Source organism: Dipodomys ordii, unplaced genomic scaffold (genome assembly GCF_000151885.1).
Source record: "Dipodomys ordii isolate 6190 unplaced genomic scaffold, Dord_2.0 Scaffold8, whole genome shotgun sequence".
Classification (NCBI taxonomy): domain Eukaryota; kingdom Metazoa; phylum Chordata; class Mammalia; order Rodentia; family Heteromyidae; genus Dipodomys; species Dipodomys ordii.
In genome coordinates, this window is record NW_012267224.1 from 36,251,511 (window position 1) to 36,262,467 (window position 10,957).

The window sequence follows — 10,957 nt, forward strand, 5'->3', positions numbered from 1 at the left end:
AGGGAGGGATAAACAAGAGAGAGTTTTTTTCCAATAGAGTCTTAGGTCTTTTTGCTGATCCCAGCCTGGATTGCAATCCTTCTATTTATGGCCCCAAAGTGACTGGGATTACAGGTGTGCACTACTATGTCCAGTTTATCAGCTGAAATAGGAGTGTCACTTTTTTGCCTATACCAATCTCAAACCCCACTCCTCATAATCTAAATAGCTAGGGTTATAAGAGTAAGCCACTGTCTCTGGCTAGTGTACTTCTTTCTTATTTTTTTTTATTCTTAAAGGTGATGTATAGAAGGATTATAGCTACATCAGTAAGATAATGAGCACATTTATTTTTTTCTTTTCTTCTTTCTTTTTTTTTTTGGTCTGTCATGGGGCTTGAACTCTGGGCTTGGGTACTGTCCCTGGCCTCTTTATCTCAAGGCAAGCGCTCTACTGCTTGAGCCACAGTGCCACTTCCAGCACATTTCTTTTTGAACAGTGTTAACCCCCTTATTTTCTCCCAATTTCCCTCTCCCCTCCACTCCCTCCCCTCCAAAGTTGTAAGGGTCATTTCCAACATAGTGTCTAGTGAGTATTGTTGTTTCATGTAGTTGCTAACATAGAACTTCAGACTTGCAGAAACTATTAATAATTAGCTATTTTCCTCCTAATCCTTGCTCAAGACTTTTTCTAGAGGTCCCTTGTGAGAGTGGACATAGCTCCAAAATGGAAAGACCCTTGATTGGACTCTAAATTTTAGTTGGAACAGATTAAAAATCTGAGCTCACATTCAATATTACATATCCCAGCACTCCCAGCATTCTTTGGCCTGCAATTTCTATGGCACAGTGTTCTCCTATTTTCCTCATTTACCAAAAAAAATCAGGCAAAAAAGGTATTATGGTGAATCTCCTTTCTCCATGTTTTTTAATATACACCGGTAAAATGATCAGTAGAGATATAAATTGGTCTAGATTTTTTTTAAATCCAACAGAGCTACTGTCCCATGCTTCAAATAATCAGAAATGCTTAACATCGTCATAGTTAGCTTCAACATTTACTCAATAATTAGCCTTTAAAAACTTTCGCAAATGCATCCATTTTCTGTTGACCACAATGTCAGGTACATTGGCTTTATTTATCTAAGGCATTACAAGATATTTGAAATAATCCAAGTCTTAAAACTACTAGAAAATCATACTTTTTTAACACTTGAATCCTAAGCTAGTTTTTAAATCCCTAGGACCTATTAGCCTTTAAAATTGGGAAGGGACAGTTAGACACCTTCTAAGTCTCTGTGGTATCTTCCAGGCTTCTGTTTTCCTAGCAAGGACTTTGAGTGATAACCTACAGTCTCTAAAATAAGCTAGAAATTTCTGTATATGATGAAAGCCTATGTGAGGTAATTTAGAAAATGGAAGACACTGGAAAATGTTTAACCAAAGAAGCACTTATGATTCTCACAATTATGACATGGGAGACAGGTGAGAGAGGACAAACAAAACATTAAAATTCAAATGTAAAGAACAGCTGAAGGTGGGTGGGTGTTCAACGTTTGGCTCTTCCAATCACTCAACAATTTGGAAGACTCAGTCTTCCTAATCTATGATTTCCCACAAGTACTGTCATAGTAGTGCTCTTACAGTGTTGCTGATAAGCACAGGACAAAACATACATTGGATATTGTATTAGTCATCCATCAGAGAATAATATTTTTATTCCTCCTCAGTGTACCTTTTTTGTAGTGACCTGTAAGTTTTCAGTGTTGGATAATTAATTTTAAATACAAAATATCAGTAAACTAGGAGAAATAAGTTCAAGAAATCTATTGTACAATGTGGTAACTACAATTAACAACAGCATACTGAATTCTTGGAAAATGCTCAGAGTAGATTTTTAAGTGTCCTCACCACAAAAATTCTATATTAAATAATGCATGTATTTCATCTATTACTAATTTAGCTTTTCTATAAACTATACATATTTCTTAACGACTTATTGCATATGAAAAACAAGTGTAGATGTTGTAAGCTTAAAAGGGCTGTATATTTTATGCAAGTTCAAATGGCATTGGAAATAATAATGGCAATACTTCTTGGGTCATGCATTCATCTTTATCCATTTCACTCTTCTCCTTAACTACAATGAACTCAGTCACAGGTGTGGGAGGGCAGATTCTATCTCTAGCATTGACTGACTCACCCATTCTTGTGGCCTAATGTAAATTGCCTAATCTTGCAGTGTTCTGTTCCCTTACTTTGGAGGAGACAAATGGAGATAGCATTGCTTCCTTTCTGTCAGGCTCAGAGGTCCATTTCCAAGAATTTTTATTGAATAATAATGCTATTCCTTGAAAATAAAACAAAATTTAATACAATAAAATAGTTAAGCCAAACTAGCTGAAGAATCCCTTATGGAAACAGACACTGAAAGGATAGTACAGCACTGTAATTACCAACATAGGCTTTGGAGTCGGATAGACCTGGGTTAATTCCCAGTTTTGTTTTACTGGGCAAAATGGTACCTGTCTGAACCTCAGTTTCCTCATCTGAGGAGCAGGTATCATAACCATCAGTCGTTATCAAGATTAAACATACATACTATTTTAGGATGCTAGTCGGCACATAATAAATGAAATAAATGGTAGCAATTATTATTTCATTCTGCACTGACTCACGGTTCAACTTTAAACAGAGTGCTGAATCCTTCTGTTTGCTTTTGCAGTTTCAAAAGAGAAAGAGAGCAAAAGAGATCATCAGACATATTCAGATGAAAGGTCACAAGGCAGAACTTCATAAAGCCTGTACAATAATTTTGATTTCCCCAAGTCTAGTTTTTGTTTTGTTTTTGCCAATCCTAGGACTTGAACTCAAGGTCTGGGCACTGTCCCTAAGCTGCTTTTCCTCAAGGCTAGCACTCTACTGCTTCAGCCACAGTGCCACTTCTGGCTTTTTCTGTTTACATGGTACTGAGGAATCAAACCCAGGACTTGATGTATGCTAGACAAGCATTCTACCATTAAGCCACATTCTCAGTCCCACTAAGTCCAGTTCTACCATTTTAGAATTGCTACTCTAAAAAGGCCGAGAAATCAGCCACCCACACAATTCACTTATATACCCAGAAGAAGGATAGGTTTGCAGGTTCTGGCATTACATACTTATCTCTACGGTACATTTTTCCTTCTCAGACTTTTAAACACTTCCTCATCTCTAATCTATTGAACTGAAGCCTGTTAAATCATGCCTGAATATCTGAAAAAATTCCTTCCCATTTTCATCCATTATGTTCAACAAAAGCTGGTCCAAAGGAGTATAAAACTACTTCTTTTTAGTTTGGGGCTGTGGTTTTTGTGTTTTTAATTTGTTTGTATGTGTGTGTGTGTTTGTAGTTGTACAAAGGGGTTTCTAGGCAACATGTCAGTTTAGGAGTACAGTGCATCTTGACCGATGCCACTTCTTTCACTGATTGTTGTTGTTGTTGTTGCTTAACTAAGGAGTCTCACTTTGTTGCCCAACCTGGTTTTGAGCTTGTGAATTCAAACAGTTCTGCCTTCTCAGCTTCCCATGTGTTAGGACTATAGGAGCATGCCACCGGCCCAGTTTGAATAATTTCTTCAAGTGGCTCCTGTAAGCCCTTACCCTAATAAGCTGGGACCAGGCAGAGGCAAGCATTGTCCACCTATCATCTCTGAGGATCTGCTCCACAAGGCTCAATCCATGCAAGTCCCAAGCGTGCAGAGCCATCAGGAATGCTTACAGATCTCAGGGCTGATTTTGAAGCATGTGACGTGCTGAATTTTTTTATTTGTTCCCTCTTTATGTTGATACAATGATACTTTTAGAAGAAAAGAGGCCATGACAGAATAACCATGACCCATGGGCAGTTATACTTACGACTGACCAGCAAATTAGTTCCAAGAACTGTTACACTTAACCTGAATTCAATTTTCTTAACAGCCATGTCATTATCCTTTTAAAAAAGAAGTGATGATACAGTTGTTGATTACCATTGAGATGAAGGAGAGATGTCAGATCACTCGATTATCTTATTTAAACACAAAGACAAAATAAGAAATTAAGGCAGTCATTACATACTTTAAAATGGTTAAAAAAAAAAAAAAAACTAAATGAGCCTATGCCTTTCCTTATGGCCCATGCCTTTAATCCTTGCTAAGGTCAGAAGGTTGAAATCAGGAGGGTCATCTTTCAAAGCTAGCCAGGCAAAAAGTTCCTAGGACCCCATCTCAACAAAGATGGGAATATTGGGGTACACCTATCACTCCAACTAGAAGCATAAATACGAGAATCATGGTCTGGACTAACTCAGGCGAAAAATGAGACCTTTGCTCAAAAATAAGCAGAGCTAGCATGTATGTGCACAATTTCATTTTAATCGTTGCCTGTTTCTTTGCCTGGAAACACACATTTTCTCCTTATACATAGAAGTGTGTGTTTCATTTCTCTGTTAAACTTTCCAAGAACATCACATGTGGACAATATTGTGTGGAAAAAAGAAGTTATACTTTAAAACCACAAAGAGCTCAGTCCCAGTCTAACAGCTCCTAAACTGGGATAATCAGGGTCTCTGTCATTCTTTCTTTTAGTAGGAGGCATAACAAGAACCACCTCTGAGAGCATTGCCAAAATTCAATAAAATAACACAATCTAAGTTCACATGCAACTCAGTCCACACTAACTTAGTACAACTCATTAAATGTTATCTTAGCACCCAGAACTCAACTTAATTGAAAAGGAAATGAGTGCATGTTAAAACTATTTGTAGCACCAGGCACTGGTGGCTCATGCCTGTAATCCTAGCTAGATAGGAGGCTGAGATCTGAAGATTGTGGTTCAAAGCAAGCCTGGGCAGGAAAGTCCATGAGGCTCTTCTCTCCAATTAACCAGAAAACAGGAAGTGGAGATGTGGCTCAAAGTGGTAGAGCCCCTAGCCTTGAGCAGAAAAAGCTCCTAGGCCCTAAGTTCAAGCTTAATGACCAACAAAAACCAAACCAAAACAAACAAATAAAAAAATGTAGCACAATCACATAGCAATGTGTCTTCTTTCAGTACCACTAATGATTTATTTCAGGAGGTAACATTTTCATGTTGGTTCTATGCTGAGGTCTTTTTGTTGTTTTGTTTTGTTTTTTATAAACATCTAGACTTTTGGCGAGGCATAGAAAGGCATGCCTCTAATCCCAAATATTCATGAGACAGAGATCAGGAGGACCACAGGCTGAGGCCATTCCAGACAGAAAGTGGGACTTTCCATCTCATTTCAAAGTTGAGTATGTGAAAAATGCCTGTGATCCATCTATATAAGAAGCACATGTAAAAAGATCACAACTGAAGCTGGCCTAGGCAAAAAAAAAACCAAGGTAGAGTGTCTGCTTACCAAGTATAAAGCCCCTACATTTAAACCCAGTGCCAATAAATATATAATTTATTTAACAGATTCTTTAGATGCAAATAAGATCAGCCTCCTTGTCTGACAAACCCAAATGCTGCCTGGATCCTTTCCTTAGTTTCTACACCTTCTAAAATTGCCTACTTAGTCATCACTGTGTTGTATACATGAGGACTCTTCTTTCTTAGAGGGAAGGATAACGTGGGAAAGACACCTCCCATTAAGATATAATTATGCCAATTTAAATAAAACAAAGGGCGACCTCTTTTAAAACTGAGCTATTAGGCCACGCACTAATGGCTCCTGCTGTAATCCTATTTAGGAGACTGAGATCCGAGGATCAAAGCCAGCCCAGGCAGAAAAGTTTGTAAGACTCTTAACTCTAACCACTAAAAAGTTGGAAGTGGAGTTGTGGTACAAGTGATAGGGTGCTAGAAACCCCACAAGCAGCACAAAAAAAGAGAGAGGGAAGAAGAAAGGAAGGAAGGAAGGAAGGAAGGAAGGAAGGAAGGAAGGAAGGAAAGAAGGAAGGAAGGAAAGAAAGGAGAGTATTTTGTGATTTAATTTCTTTAATCCTTACAAGTTTCTTTCTTTTTCTATATCTTCATGAATCATATCAATTTTTCTCAAACATTAGAGAAAATATTAAAAAAATCACTTTATGTAGCTGGGCCCCAGTGGCTCATGCCTGTAATCCTAGCTACTCAGGAGGCTGAGATCTGAGGATCACGATTCAAAGCCAGCCCAGGGAAGGAAAGTCAGTGAGACTCTTATCTCCAATAAACCACCAGAAAACCAGACGTGGTGCTGTGGCTAAGCGGTAGACTGATCAAAAAAAAAAAAAAATTACACAAAGTAATTTTTTTTTTTTTTGTCGGTTGTGGGGCTTGAACTCTGGGCCTGGGCTTTGTCCCTCAGCTCTTCAGCTCAAGGCTAGCACTTGAGCCACAGCGCCTTTTCTGGCTTTTTCTGCTTATGTGGTGCTGAGGAATCGAACCCAGAGCCTCATGCATGCAAGGCCAGCACTCTACCACTGAGCCACCTTCCCAGTCTACTTTGTGTAAATTTTTAAAATATGATTTCTATGTCTAAACAAGAGGTCCATTAGAATTTCTGGAATGGAGCTGGATATTTGTTATAAGCATTCTTTGATTTTAATGGAAATGACACATAGGCCACACTTGGAGCAATAGTTCTTAACTAAGTAAAAGTTAAAGTTGTCTATTTTATTTCATTTGACTATTATTAATTTCACCTTTAACTATCCATGTATATATAATGTTAGTCTCTATAAATTTGATCACCTACCTTTAATTCTAGTCATCATTGGTCACTGTGAGTATAGTATAAACTCTCCATCACCAATAAATATATTTAATAAATATGTTCAATAAATATATTCTCCTCCCAAATATTTTTCCTATTACATTATCTCTGGAAGTTTTCTTTGGCCATTGACTGTGTGCATGTTTGTACAATTTAGGATTGTTTCTCCACGCTCAAAAAAGAGTACAAAAGAAGTATTTGGAGGAAAATTATACCATATGAAAATAATGTTTATAATTGGCCTCAATTTTTTTTCTTATTCTTAAATTCTTTTTGTGTGTGTATGTGTGTGCTGGTCCTGGAACTTGAACTCAAAGCTTGGGTGCTGTCCCTGAGCTTTTCTTTCAAGACCAGTACTCTACTACTTAAGCCTCAGTTCCACTGCTAGATTATTTTGGTGGTTAATTGGAGGTGAGTCTCATGAACATTCCTGCCCTGGCTTTGAACCACAATCTTCAGATTTCAGCCTCCGGAGAAGCTAGTATTACAGGCACGAGGCCACTGGTGCTTGGCCACTTAATATAGGAATTCTCACTTACATGGAATGTGGATTAGGTTGTCAGAAATTTGGCTGAAGAGAAAGGAGCACAGTACAGTTCTCCATACATTTCTATGTTTTCTCAGTTATACTCCAAAGCCCTTAAGTAGAAAATGTTTACTATTGGGCTGGGAAGGTGGCTCAGTGGTAGAGCGCTTGCCTTGCATGCCTGAGGCCCTGGGTTCGATTCCTCAGCACCACATAAGCAAAAAGAAAAAAGCCGGAAGTGGCGCGTGGCTCAAGGGGTAGAGTGCTAGCCTTGAGCTGAAGAGCTGAGGGACAGCGCCCAGGCCCAGAGTTCAGGCCCCACGACCGGACCCAAAAAAAAAAAAAAAAAAAAAGAAAATCAGTTTCTGGTGCTTAGTTTCACATCCGCTTATCCAGTGGCTCACCTGAACCAATGCAACATTTGGGATTCACAACAAAACATGGAATTAGGCTGCCAAGAATTGGAATCAGGGCTAGAGGAATGGCTCAAATGATAAAGCAACTATCTAGCAAGAACAAGGCCTAGTTCATACCCTAGTGCCAAAAAGAAGGAGGAAAAGGAAGAAAAGTAGGAGGAAGAGAAGGGAGAGGAGGAAGAGGAGGACTTCAAATCATTCTAGCAACAACCCAGAGAGCCTCTACATAAAGGCATACTGTAACTGGACTAGACAGAATTTCTCTTTATATTCAGGTTAATATTATCACTTAGCACTAGTGAATAGGCTATATATTTACTTGTAGTTACTCAATATACAGTATTTGATTTCTGTGTACTCACTTGGGAAGTACAATTTAGAAAAAGAAATTATATATATATATATATATATATATATATATGGCCAAAAAATAAGGAAGCAGCATAAACATAGTACATGTCTATAATAATAACTACTCAGGAGGCGGAGGTAGTAAGATCACAGTCCAAGGCTGGCCTAGGAAAAAATGCAAGGGCTAAAGGTATGATTCTAGTGGTCCAGCACCTGTCTAGCAAGACCCTGAGTTCAAATTCAGTAACACCAAAAAGTAATGCGATTAACCTTTTTTTTGGGGGGGGGGTGGTCCTGGGCACTGTCCCTGAACTTCTTTTGCTCAAGGCTAGTGCTTTACATCTTGAGCCACAATGCTACTTCCAGCTTTTTCTGAGTAGTTTTTTGGAGATAAGAGTCTCACAAACTTTCTTGCCCCAGCTGACTTTGTACCACAATCCTCAGATCTCAGCCTCCTAAGTAGCTAGGATTATAGAAGTAAGCCACCAACACCAGGCCTTTTTTTTTCAGTCTTTAAAATGAAATCTCTGAGCTGGGTTCCCATGGTTCATACCTATAGTCCTAACCACTCAGGAGGCTGAGATCTGAGGACCACAGTTTGAAGCCAGCCCAAACAGAAAAGTTCATGAGACTCTTATACCTCCAATTAACCATCAGAAAACTGGAAGTTGCACTATGACTCAAAGTGGTAGAATGCTAGTTGGGCAAAAAAGTTTAGAGACAGTGCCCAGATCCTGAGTTCAAGCCCCAAGACAGACCCCCCCCCAAAAAAAGTAAATAAAAAGAAAGAAATCCCTGCAAATGAAAATCTAATGACTTAATAATACTTTATCTTATTTATGTTTGATGCACAAAAAGTTCTTATTTCTCAAAAGTGCTTTCATTCTTTGCTGGATATTGCTTCCAGATCTCAAGTCTGCTCAGCAAACAATAATAAAAAGCTTCTATTTGTACTGAACTTTCTGCTTTGTGCTGTGACTTCCATACTTTCATGACAGCTTTCTGTCCTCAATAAGGAAGCATGCTTGGTCCTATCACAGACACACTCAGCCCACCGGGGACCACCACAGAAACAGATGACATGATTTTTTCCTTTTAAACAATCTCCTAAGAATGTTAGTTGTCACAGCACAAATGCCTTCAAGTCAGCTTGGGCATGCTTATCTCATGAAGATTTTGATGCTTTCCCAAACTTCTTGGTATAAAGATATAGAATTCTATTGCCCAAGGTTCGAGACAGCCTACTTTTGTTAGAGGCTATATTTATAGAAGGAAAGCTTACAGTGGTATGTCAAATACCGGATCACTCTGATGGACTCTAGACACTGTCATCAGAAATAGATTTTATTTTATATTCATGTTCCTTAGAAACATTGGTTATGCTGGGCTTTAGGAGGAAAATAAGTTGTGTTTGGGGTTTTTCTTAATGCCTATGCTGTGTTTGAACTCAGTCTCGGTACCTCATCATCCTGAATAGTTAGTATTAACAGACATGAGCCACCAGCTCATGTCTGTGTTGTGATTTTGAAAACCTGCCAAATTCATTTTAATAAAATCATATGCATTTTTTCTTCCATAAAATCCAGATTCCAAATTCAAACAAGTTCTTTGTATGTCCCTTAAGTTTTGTATACATAGGTACTTGTGTGTATACTTAACAATGTAGATGCAGAAAATGAGAGGACTTTCTTGACTTTGAAACAAAAAAAAAAAAAAAACATGTAGGCTGGGAATGTGGCTTAGTGGTAGAGTGCTTGCCTAGTAAGCACAAAGCCCTGAGTTGGATTCCTCAGTACCACATATACAGTAAAAGCCAGAAGTAGCACTGTGGTTCAAGTGGTAGAGTATTGACCTTGAGCAAAAGAAGCTCAGGGACAGTGCCCAGGCCCTGAGTTCAAGTCCTAGGACTGGCCAAAAAAATAAATGAATAAAAATCATGGGCTGGGAAGGTAACTTAGTGGTAGAGTACTTGCCTTACATTCATAAAGCCCTGAGTTTGATTCCTCAGTACCATATAAACAGAAAAGGCCAGAAATGGCACTGTGGCTCAAGTGGTAGAGTGCTAGCCTTGAGCAAAAGAAGCCCAGGGACAATGCCCAGGCCCTCAGTTCAAGCCCCAGGACTGGCAAAAAGGAAAAAGAAGAGGAAAAAGAAAAGAAAGGATAAAACCTGCCAGGGGCTGGTAGCTAGTTACTCAAGAGTCTGAGATAGGAGGATCATGCTTCAAAGCCAGCTGGGTGAAGGAAAGTATGTGAGACTCTTATCTCCAATTAACCACCAGAAGTGGTGCTGTGGCTCTAAGTGGTAGAGTACTAGCCTTGAGCAAAAGAGGTCAGGGACAACTCCTAAGCCCTGAGTTCAAGCCCCATGACCCACAAAATGAAACAAAAAAAAACTTATGAGGATAAACTGCAACTTCTAGAAAATCAGAGATGATGGGTATGTAAATAGAGAAGCAGATATCAGCTTAAAGATATTGAAAGCTGAAGAAAGCGTGTTTCATCCTACCAATGACAAACGTGGCGCAGATGCACCCATGATGAGCCTTGCTGACATGATTTTTCATGTGGGGTGTGGCTCAGTGGCAGAAGGCTTGATTAACACACAGAAGCTCTGGGTTCAATCTACATCACCACACAAAAAATAATCATAAGATGTTTTATGTCTGTCCTTCATATTAAAATGGACTTCATTCAGGCCAAAAATCATTACAGATTTTATTATCAAATTTCATGACATTGATTATACTTAAGTGCATTTGAAAAATGACAAGAAAAGGAGAAATGAAATATCATGTTTCATATATTGAAACATTTGATTTTTTTTTTTTTGGTGTGCATGTGGTGGTATTGGAGCTTGAACTCAGGATCAGGGTGCTAGCTCTTAGCTTTTTGCTCAAGGCTGGCTCTTACTTGGAGCCACACCTGCACTTCTGGCTTTTGGATGGTTA